The sequence below is a fragment of the Phyllobates terribilis genome, unplaced genomic scaffold (assembly GCF_046119375.1).
Source record: "Phyllobates terribilis strain yellow unplaced genomic scaffold, ASM4611937v1 Scaffold_1__5_contigs__length_1240528914, whole genome shotgun sequence".
Taxonomy (NCBI): domain Eukaryota; kingdom Metazoa; phylum Chordata; class Amphibia; order Anura; family Dendrobatidae; genus Phyllobates; species Phyllobates terribilis.
Genome location: NW_027362761.1, coordinates 379184634 through 379196952, shown reverse-complemented (window position 1 = coordinate 379196952; position 12319 = coordinate 379184634). Strand labels below are relative to the sequence as shown.

At 45.7% G+C, this 12319-nt stretch overlaps 1 protein-coding gene across 3 annotated transcripts in view; it reads right to left on the bottom strand.

The window, feature by feature from the left end:
• The window catches only part of CCDC60 (coiled-coil domain containing 60), a 277795-nt gene that overhangs the window by 72406 nt on the left and 193070 nt on the right, over nucleotides 1-12319 (bottom strand). The gene's annotated exons all lie outside the window — the stretch shown is intronic.

Below are 12319 nucleotides of genomic sequence, written 5' to 3'. Positions count from 1 at the left end.
AAAGCAAAAGGTGGCTACTTTGAAGAACCTAGAATATAAGACATATTTTCAGTTGTTTCACACTTTTTTGTTAAGTATATAATTCCACATGTGTTAATTCATAGTTTTGATGCCTTCAGTGTGAATATACAATTTTCATAGTCATGAAAATACAGAAAAATCTTTAAATGAGGTGTGTCCAAACTTTTGGTCTGCACTGTATATTGTAAGATAGCCGCTGGACAGGTCCTTGAGGGGAGATATGTATAACCGAGGTTGGTAGCTTTGGTGATGTAAACATGGGAAAGCATGCTCCTGCATGTATAGTGCTGAGAGGGTTAATAGGGCGTATCAGAGCCGGTTTTTATGAGCAGTCATAAGAGATGGGCGGGAATGGCTGCTCATATATCCCCACCCCAGGGCGTGGTTTTTGTACATAAAATGGAGACCGAGGGTCTCATTCAGTGTCTGTGGCTGGAGGTATGGAGACCTCCACCATGTTTGTGCTAAAGGACAGTGACCATGAGCGGGCGAACCCGCATTACTGTATGGACTGTTTATTTTCTGTTTTGTTTCTCTGTGCCAGACAAGCCTGTGTTTTGTTTTGCTTATGCGGAGAGGTTTATGAAGTTATAATATACCTGCCTTGGACATTTTTAAAGAAACCGCTTCCTGTGCCTACTTCAAAAGCAGCAGAGTGAGTAAAACCCTACAATTGGTGGAGAATGCGGGCACGAATCCCAAGTGGCAGTGTGACTGCTAAAGGAAACCATTTATGTCCTGGGTGAAGGCCGTCAGCCAGCAAGGACGTCCGGCAGCATAGAGGAGCTGATAAAGCAACCCGTGCAGGCTAATCTCCAGCAGCATCAACAGCAGCAGCAGGCGCAGCAGCAGCATCAACAGCAGCAGTGGCGAGACTCAGAAAGGAAGATTTGACATTTAGAGTGCAAATTTTGAAGAAATGTTTCTTGTTACATTTGTAGAGCCCCTTAGGTATTCGTACATAGGACTCCCCCCCCCAGAAGTGACCCCATTTTGGAAATAAAACCACTCACGGCATTTATTTAGCAAGGGGTGTAGTGACCATTCTGACCTCAAAAGTGTATTCAAAAAATTAAAGTGCAGCTTTAATATGCACATGGCAATGCGTGAAAACTATATATTTTTTCATAATCAGAGGTTTTTTGTTTTTTTTTACATTGACTTTGTTGCATAAGTGACTTATTAACTTTATTCTGTGGGCCAATATGATTAACAAGATATTACATTTTATATAGTTTTATTTACATTTTACTATGTTTGCACAATAAATACTTTGTAAAAAATATATAAAATTTTGTGTCGCCAGATTCTGGGAGACATAGCCTTTTTATTTTTCTGTTGATGAAACCCCATGTAGTTTTTATTGTCACCAATGGGGTGTATATGACTTTTTCATTACTTTTTATCCTATCTTTTGTAAGACAGCGCTAAATAAAAACAGCGATTTTGACTTTTTGGATTTTATTTTTTTATATGGTATTCAGTGTGTGGGATAAACATTTATACTGTGGGTCATTATAGACACAATGACAACAAATATGTAAAAATGAATAATATTTCATCACTTTAACAAAAAAATGCAATTTCAAAAGAAAAAAAACAATGTTTTCTTGTGTAAGCATACTCTAAGAGCCATAACTATTTTATTTTTGTCAGCAATGGGGTGTATGAGATTTTTTGTAGGATGAACTGAAATTTCAGCTGGTATAATTTTTGGGCTTGTGACTTCTTGAATGCTTTTTATTAAATTTTTTCAAGACTATGTGACCACAAAAAAAAACAATTCTGGTTTTTTTTTTTTTTTTACACGGCATTTACCAAGAGAGCTAAGTGACAAACTGGTTTTATATTTCTGGTCATTTCAGAAGCAACGATGCCAAATATGTGTCATTTCTTCTTTCAATAATAAAGAATTTAAAAGAAAAAAAATGGCTATTTAAGATTTTTGCATGATTTTTTTTTTACTACGAAGGTATGATTATTTTGAACATATTGTGGTAGGACGACTCGCTCGGCCACTTCCAGAAGTAGACTCAGGAACCCGGGTTTTCTTTGCAGGCTTTATTAACAGCATAAAGCTCTGCACTCCAGCAAAATAAATACAGCCTTACTTGGCTAAACAACAAAACAAAAGATAAACTGTAGCACAGTCCATATATGTGTGTGCGGGTCGTCCACACAGGTTATGTCCAGCCTTCAGCTCCCTCCTGAGCTATGGCTGTCCAGTCTGGAGACCTTGCCTCTCCAAACACTACTCAAAGGAAAAATAAACAGGACTGAACATTTAAACATGCTCAGCCACACCCTGAGGTGGAGGTATGGGGAATGATGTCCCTCCCATCACTGTCATTCCTCTGAAACCACGCCCCTTAAGTGAGTTAACCCACCAGCATATAACATGCTGGCAGAAAGTCCATTGGTTTCAGTTCACACAGGCTAGCAACCTGTGTGACACATACCTCCCCTCATACATCATACCAGTGACTCTGTCACATATTCCCCCCCTCAGACCAAAGCTGGGGGTTTGGGCATCTTCCGATACCAGACAGGGAATTCTGGAAAGGGTATCAGCGTTCCCGTGTAACTTCCCGGGCCTATGCTCTACGTGAAATTTGAAGTCCTGAAGAGCTAGGAACCATCTAGTTACCCTGGCATTTTTACCCCTCTTTTAACTCAACCATCTCAACGGGGCATGGTCTGATACCAAGTTAAACTTCCAGCCTAGTAGGTAGTATCTTAGTGTATCTATGGCCCATTTTATGGCTAGACACTCTTTTTCTACTATTGCGTAGTTTTTCTCACAGGACGAAAGCTTCCGGCTCACATAGAGAATGGGATGTTCTTCTCCATTTATCTCTTGAGAGAGTACGGCTCCTAGGCCAACCTCTAAAGCGTCTGTCTGGACCACAAACTCTTTCTTGAAGTCTGGTGCGACCAGGACCGGCTGTTTACACAGTGCTGACTTCAACAGTTGAAACGCAGTCTCTGTTTCCTCCGTCCACTTCACCATGGTTGATCTGGTGCCTTTGGGATAAACCGCTGGTAATATCCCACCATTCCCAGGAATGCTCTCACTTGCTTCTTGGAAGGCGGTTTCGACCAGGTCTGGATTGCCTCCACTTTATTAACTTGCGGCTTTATTTCGCCTCTCCCGACGACATAGCCCAAGTACTTGGTCTCCTCTTTTCCAACGGCGCATTTTTTTGGATTTATTGTAAATCCCGCCTTCCTTAGAGCATCCAGAATGACCTGTAGTTTAGGTAGATGACTTTCCCAGTCTGGGCTAAAGACTACAATGTCGTCAAGGTAGGCTGCGGCATACTTATGTGGGGCTAGGATCCGATCCATAGCCCTCTGGAAGGTGGCTGGGGCTCCCTGTAGTCCGAACGGCATCCGAGTGTATTGGAAGCACCCATCAGGTGTTGAGAAAGTCGTCTTCTCCTTGGCTGTCTGGGACATGGGGATCCGCCAGTAGCCCTTCGTCAGGTCCAGAGTGGTGATGTACCTCACCAGTCCAAGCCTCTCGATGAGTTCATCGACGCGGGGCATTGGGTACGCGTCACACTTGGACACCTCATTCAGCAGGCGGTAATCATTACAAAACCTCCACTCTCTGTTGGGTTTTGGCATGAGGACGATGGCACTCGACCATCCACTCTTTGACTCCTCTATCACACTGATGTCTAACATCCTCTTTACCTCGGCCGAGATCACCTCCCGGCGTGTTTCAGGAATCCTGTATGGCTTCAGGTTCACCCTTATATGCACCTCTGTTAGCACATCATGTTCTACCACCTGGGCCTGGGTATGCCCCGGCAACTCTGAGAACAGGTCCTGATTCCGCTGGAGCAGTTCTCGACACTGTTGCTTCTGGGCTGGCGAAAGGGTCTCTGCCATCGTGACTTCTTCCACCTGGCCTTCGGGAGTGGCTCCCAGGCAAGGAGTTCCCACGGGTTCCTAATCTCGCCACGGCTTGAGCAGGTTTACATGGTACACCTGGTGTGGCTTTCTTCGGCCAGGCTGGTGGACTCTGTAGTTCACTTCACCGAGCTTCTCCACTACCTCATAAGGGCCTTGCTACTTTGACAGAAACTTACTTTCAACGGTGGGAATAAGAATCAGGACGCGATCCCCAGGTTGGAACTGTCTCAGCCTTGCCGACCGGTTATACATCCTCGCCTGGGCTTCCTGCGCCTGCAGGAAATGTTCTTTCACGATGAGCATCACCTTCGCCTTTCTCTCCTGTAACTGGGCGACATGTTCGATGATGCTCCGGTGGGCCGTGACTTCGGCCTCCCAGGTTTCCTTGGCGATGTCTAGGAGACCTCTTGGATGCCGAAGTCACGCCCCACCGAAGCATCATCGAACATGTCGTCCATATAGGAGCTCAAATGGAGAGAAGCCAGTGGAGGCTTGAGGAACTTCTCTGACAAAGAAAAGAAGAAATGGGAGCAGGTAGTCCCAGTCTCGCCCATCCTTTTCAATGACCTTCCTGAGCATCGCCTTTAAGGTTTAATTGAAGTGTTCCACTAAGCCATCCGTCTGCGGATGATAAACTGAGGTCCGAATCTGGGCAATCTGAAGGACTCTGCATAGCTCCTTCATCACCTTGCTCATGAAGGGGGTTCCTTGGTCTGTCAAAATCTCTTTTGGCAGACCTGTCCGAGCAAAAATATGAACTAGCTCTCGGGCTATACTTTTACTGGACGAGTTCCTTAGGGGTACCGCTTCGGGGTACCGGGTCACATAGTCCATGACCACCAGGATGTATTGGTGGCCCCGGGCCAATTTAACTAAGGGACCCACGAGCTCCATGGCAATCCTCTCAAAGGGAACCTCTATGACAGGTAGTGGAACTAAGGGACTACGGAAGTGGGAGGTGGGCGTGGTTATCTGGCAGGTGGGGCAGGACCTACAATAGTTTAAGATTTGCCGATAATATCCTGGCCAATAAAACCTCCTTATTATTCTCTCCTGGGTTTTCTCAACCCCTAGGTGTCCCCCCCAGAATATGTGAGTGTGCCATGTTTAATATCCTCTGACGGTATGAACCTGGAACCAACAGCTGTTCCACTAGCTCTTCACTTTTTAGTTTGGTCACCCGGTATAATAGCTCCCCATGAACTGCAAAGTGTGGGTACCTGGTGTCCGCCCCCGGCTCTTGAGCAACACCATTACAAACAGTAACATTATCCCACGCCCCTTTCAAGGTCAAGTCCCGAACCTGAGCTGACCAGCTCTCCAGGCACCTCTAATTCAGTGAGGTCGACCACCTCAGAGACAGTCTCGTCCTCGTCGCCGACAAGGACACATAGTGGGACCTCATCCACTTCCGATGTCGACCGGGGTATTTCTCTAGGGTCCTGGCTTTTTTCCACGGGACTCGGTCTGGATCACTTCCCTCACAAGTCCCAGAACAAGGGAAAATCATGCCCCAAAATGACGGGATGTATCAGGTCCCTGACCACCCCCGACCTCGTGGGATTGGGCGCCACAGTCTGTTCCGACTGTCACTCTGGCCACCGGGTAGTTCTTGGCGTCCCCATGTATGCAGCGGATGCCCACAAATTTGGTAGGGATCAGCTGGTGGGGAAGGGTGGCACTGATTAAGGTTATCAGACTCCCAGAGTCCAACAGCCCCAGGACCATCACTCCGTTAACGGATAAGGCACACGCCTGTAGGCAGGGTAAGCATAATATGAACATTGTCTGCCTAGGCTGCAGTCCATTGGCTCAGCAGACGTATGACACTGGGCGGCTACGTGTCCCGGATTGCGACACCGCCAACAGATCACATCCTTAACAACAATCCTTGCGGCACCTGCAGTGGAAGTGGGACGCCCCCCAGTTGTGGCTCTGAACCCCTTCCGTGGTGAGCCCGCCCCCTTTTGGGCACTCCAGTAGGGAGAGGTGATTATGTCGGGTTTACCTAGGGATTTTTCGACCACTTGGTACCTCTCTACCAGGCCAACAAGGTCGTCTGCATTCCGAGGGTCGCCCTGGGCAACCCAGGTCTGCACCGGCCTGGGTAGGGAATGCATGAACCTGTCCATCACCAGACGCTCAACCATCTGGGCAGGAGTGAACATCTGTGAGCGTGGAGGTTTGTCGCCAGTGGTGGACCCTTTGCGCTCTGACAGACATTGTCAGTCTTGAGCGTGCCAATATCTTGGTTTCTAATTTCGCATACTCCTTTGCGTCTTGTAAAGTCAGATCATAATAGGCCTTCTGCGGCTCCCCGGTCAAATATGGCACCAGAACCTCCGCCCATTGCTCCTGAAGTAATCTCTCCCGTTCCGCCACCCTTTCAAAAACAGTCAGGAACGCCTCAACGTCATCCCCCGGGGTCATCTTCTGTAAGGTTCTCCTTACCGTTTTCCTGACGAAGTGAGTCTTCACCTGGATCTGGGGGTGGAGCGGATGTCCTGACACGGATCTCCCCTGCTAAGAGCTCCATCTGTCGTTGCTGCTGCTGGATTTGCTGTATCGGGAGTTTATTTGTCTCCTGCTGCTGAATCAGCTCTCTGTGCTGCTGCTGCATGCTCTGCTGGGTCTGTAAGTGCAGTTGCTGCATGCTCTGCTGGCTTTGGGCTAGGTGCTTAATAAGCTCCTCCATGCTGCTGGACTTCTCTGGCTGGCTGGCGGCCTTTACCCAGGACATCCACCGGTCTCTGTGGCAGGTACACGTGTTCCTGGAATCTTGCACGCACTCTCACAGCAACAATGTTAGGACGACTCGCTCGGCCACTTCCGGAAGTAGACTCAGGAACCCGGGTTTTCTTTGCAGGCTTAATTAACAGCATAAAGCTCTGCACTCCAGCAAAATAAATACAGCCTTACTTGGCTAAACAACAAAACAAAAGATAAACTGTAGCAGTGTCCATATATGTGTGTGCGGGTCGCACACACAAGTTATGTCCAGCCTTCAGCTCCCTCCTGAGCTATGGCTGTCCAGTCTGGAGACCTTGCCTCTCCAAACACAACTCAAAGAAAAAAAAAACAGGACTGAACATTTAAACATGCTCAGCCACACCCTGAGGTGGAGGTATGGGGAATGACGTCCCTCCCATCACTGTCATTCCCTTGTGACTGTCACAAAATCTACTTATTATGCTTGCTTATATAGCACTACCATATTCCACAGCACTTTACAGACATTATTATAATTGTCCCCATTTAGCTTAAATAAGGGGAATATTCAATGCTCACAAACAAAGGGAACATTCAAACTCTTTGCAGATGTTGTCTTTTGTGAGATTTGAACCCAGGATTACAGCGCTGCAAAGCAACAGTGCTAACCACTGAGCCACGCTGTATGATATAGGGACAGGCACAAGGGAAAGATGAACTTATTTCCTCCTGGGAGACACTGGTTTTCAGTCACCGCTCACAGCACCACTTACTTTTCTCTACAAAGATGTGTAGCGCCCCGTGGGTTCGGCCGCTACAGGGGTATTGCACCTCAAACCAGAGGTGTGATATTCCACTCCCGGGTAAGGATGGTGTGTGGACCAGGGCTCGGTAGGCTGCATGCATCACACACACCCCATTTCCGGGGGACAGCTCAACAGTGCTCCCACTAGACAGAAGTGCAGGCACGACAGAATCTGTCCCTGGCTGGAGTGGGGAGGGGGGAGGAAAACCCAGTGATGTAGGAGCAGATAGGGGTTGGGTCTCTGGTAGGAGCCCATTGGTTGCAAGTCATCTGGGCTCATACACAGAGAGGGAGGTATATAAGGTGGGCACCATCTTAGATCAGTGTTCAGTCTGAGAGAGGAAGTGACAGAGCAGGGCCTCTGTGGAGCTCTGCTCCGGAGGCGGGCCTAGCCTGTGAGGCCAGAGCCAGCAGAAAAGACAGGAACAGAAAGGAAAGGAAGAAAGGAACAGAACACCAAGAGAGGCCCAGAGACACGAGGGCAGAAGGAACCCCAAAGGCCCAGGAGATTGCGGGTGACGGGTTGGCGGAACAGAGTACCGGATCCCAAGTTGGTGGAGGCGACTAATCCTCAGCCAAGGACCGGCGGTCGCAATCATATCTTGGTGCGACCCCTCACTACACCTACTAGAAAGGCATACCACATAGGGTCAGGGAGGTGAGCACGAAGCCCTCCCAAGAGAAGGCCTGCGGGAGCTGGACAGATGTAGTGTCACTGGTGGGGCACGGCCAGAGAAAGGAGTAGAAGGGAGTCCTGTGACACACTCTGGAATTGCCTGGGGGTTGACCGAGCCCCCTGCCTGGTGGACGCAGCACGGCTTGGGCAGTCATTGCCCGCAGAATGACTTGGGACATAAAGAACTGTGAGTAAAGAACTTGAACTGCAACCCCACGTCTCTGTGCTTCATCGCCGCACCAGCACTACTAGTGCTGGGAAACCCGCGCACCATCACTCCCATCATCCACATTCTCTGCCCTGGGGCTGCACTCTTCCCGTGGGGAGTCACACTACCTCAGCTGCATACACCATCAGCCCCAGCGGTCTGCCTTGCAGCGGCGGTCCGCACTGACCGCAATCCACGGGTGGCGTAGTCGGACAATTAACCTAAAATCCCCCACAAAATACCGCCATTGGCCTGACCACCCTGAGCCACGGGACCGGGTCACCGCCACGGATACTACAACCCCCCAGAAGCCCGGTTCCGGGTGCCCCTCGGCCCAGGGGGCGAGTCAGATGCGCTGCAGAGATGGCTGTCGGTCAAAGTGCCAAGGTGTGCTGACCGTCACAAATCACCGCAAAGTAAATTGTGCTATGAGTGGTGACTGTAGCCACTTCCTGGGAGCGTTGTAACATAACCCTACATCTGCAAATAAATAGCGTTTTTTCAAGGTGACAGATTCCTTTTAAACAAAAAAATGTAAAATCCCTTTATTCTAGCGAACAGAGAGGATTTTTAATAAGCAAGAAATTTATGTTTGTGTTTGCAAAAAACGTTTTAATTTTAATGATTAGCAATGTTGACTAATTATTTAAATACTTCAATAGGATTCAGTAGGGTCAGAGTCAGTCTGTTGCAGCTAATGTCCATATGCCCACCAGAAAGTAGGAGTCTCATATTAAGCATACTGGCCAGTGCAAAAAAAATATAGTGATATGAAAAAAAAAAATCAACATTTAAAAAATATATATATTTAACATAAAAACATGATTTAAACAATAGAAATCTTCTGATGACACAATTCCCTTTAAAAAGAAGCAGATGCTCCACAAATATTGTCTATATCCACAGGGAACAATTTGTTAACAATTTGTTTTCCATGCAATCTTATATAGACAATGCCACTTTTATGAGAATCAATTAAAAGGAATCTGTGGGTAGGATCAACCCTCATAAACCATCAATATGGTCATGTAGGTCATAGGAAGTTGAATAACATGATACCTTGATATCTGCAATCTGATGTCTTATCCTCAAGATATCCACGTTTTTCTTGTATGTAAATGAGATGTTCAGGCCTGTGGGCCGGACACTGATCTGCATGAGAATCTGCCTCCAGAGATTATTTTAAATAAAAGGGGGAGTTACCAGTGTGATATCTAATAACTGCGCTCTGCTATCCTGTGAGACATGGAAATAATACAGAACAGGAGAACTGAACTTTGTCTCATAAAAAACATGTTAGCAGCTCTCACAGCTCTGCTGTAATGCCACAATGAAACAACTCTAGGGACAAAAAAAAAAGAAAAAAAATTGGTATACCCCAAAGTATATCTTAATCAACAGCTTAACATATGGATGATGCTATATCACATATCCATCTAGCATATTGTAAATTTATAAAGATTACTTAAGGTGTAACCTGCAATCAGTAGCTGTATATATCATGGCAGCCGCAAATGGATCAGCCGTATGTAAAATATATTATACTATTAATAAAACATTGGGATATACAGTACAGACCAAAAGTTTGGACACACCTTCTCATTTAAAGATTTTTCTGTATTTTCATGACTATGAAAATTGTACATTCACACTGAAGGCATCAAAACTATGAATTAACACATGTGGAATTATATACTTAACAAAAAAGTGTGAAACAACTGAAAATATGTCTTATATTCTAGGTTCTTCAAAGTAGGAACCTTTTGCTTTGATGACTGCTTTGCACACTCTTGGCATTCTCTTGATGAGCTTCAAGAGGTAGTCACCGGAAATGGTCTTCCAACAATCTTGAAGGAGTTCCCAGAGATGCCTAGCACTTGTTGGCCCTTTTGCCTTCACTCTGCGGTCCACCTCATCCCAAAGCATCTCGATTGGGTTCAGGTCTGGTGACTGGAGGACAGGTCATCTGGCCTAGCACCCCATCACTCCCCCTCTTGGCCAAATAGCCCTTACACAGCCTGGAGGTGTGTTTGGGGTCATTGTCCTGTTGAAAAATAAATGATGGTCCAGCTAAACGCAAACCGGATGGAATAGCATGCCGCTGCAAGATGCTGTGGTAGCCATGCTGGTTCAGTATGCCTTCAATTTTGAATAAATCCCCAACAGTGCCACCAGCAAAGCACCCCGACACCATCACACCTCCTCCTCCATGCTTCACGGTGGGAACCAGACACGTAGAGTCCATCCGTTCACCTTTTCTGCGTCGCACAAAGACACGGTGGTTGGAACCAAAGATCTCAAATTTGGACTCATCAGACCAAAGTACAGATTTCCACTGGTCTAATGTCCATTCCTTGTGTTCTTTAGCCCAAACAAGTCTCTTCTGCTTGTTGCCTGTCATTAGCAGTGGTTTCCTAGCAGCTATTTTACCATGAAGGCCTGCTGCACAAAGTCTCCTCTTAACAGTTGTTGAAGAGATGTGTCTGCTGCTAGAACTCTGTGTGGCATTGACCTGGTCTGTAATCTGAGCGGCTGTTAACCTGCGATTTCTGAGGCTGGTGACTCGGATAAACTTATCCTCAGAAGCAGAGGTGACTCTTGGTTTTCCTTTCCTGGGGTGGTCCTCATGTGAGCCAGTTTCTTTGTAGCGCTTGATGGTTTTTGCAACTGCACTTGGGGACACTTTCAAAGTTTTCCCAATTTTTCGGACTGACTGACCTTCATTTCCTAAAGTAATGATGGCCACTCGTTTTTCTTTACTTAGCTGCTTTTTTCTTGCCATAATACAAATTCTAACAGTCTATACAGTAGGACTATCAGCTGTGTATCCACCAGACTTCTGCACAACACAACTGATGGTCCCAACCCCATTTATAAGGCAAGAAATCCCACTTATTAAACCTGACAGGGCACACCTGTGAAGTGAAAACCATTTCCGGTGACTACCTCTTGAAGCTCATCAAGAGAATGCCAAGAGTGTGCAAAGCAGTCATCAAAGCAAAAGGTGGCTACTTTGAAGAACCTAGAATATAAGACATATTTTCAGTTGTTTCACACTTTTTTGTTAAGTATAAAATTCCACATGTGTTAATTCATAGTTTTGATGCCTTCAGTGTGAATGTACAATTTTCATAGTCATGAAAATACAGAAAAATCTTTAAATGAGAAGGTGTGTCCAAACTTTTGGTCTGTACTGTATGAGTACAAATATTAGAGCAGATTTAAATGGTCTCAAAGAACCCATATACAGGTGCATCTCACTAAATTAGAATATCATCAAAAAGTTAATTTATTTCAGTTCTTCAATACAAAAAGTGAAACTCATATATTATATAGAGTCATTACAAACAGAGTGATCTATTTCAAGTGTTTATTTCTGTTAATGCTGATGATTATGGCTTACAGCCAATGAAAACACAAAAGTCATTATCTATTAGAATATCATTAAAACGTTAATTTATTTCAGGTCTTCAATACAAAAAGTGGCCCAAAAAAGAAAGAGGGCGTTGATGCCATAATCGCATGGTCCAGGTATATTGATGTGGATTTCTCTGTAATAAGACATTGGATCACAGATATCAAGGTATCATTTTATTTAGCTTCCTATGACGTACATGCCCATATAGATGGCTTAGGAGGGATGATCCAACTGACAGATTCTCTTTAACTCCTTCATGACTTGTGCCATATACACTGCTCAAAAAAATAAAGGGAACGCTTAAACAATGCAATGTAACACCAAGTCAATAACACTTCAGTGAAATCTACCTGTCCAGTTATGAAGCAACACTGACTGTGAATCAATTTCTCCTGCTGTTGTGCAAATGGAACAGACAACTGTTAGAAATGATAGGCAATTAGCAAGATACCCCTTATAAAGGAGTGGTTCTGCAGGTGGTGACCACAGACCATTTCTCTGTTCTCATCCTTTTTGGCTGTTGTTTTGGTCACTTTTTCATTTTGCCATTGCTCTCACCCC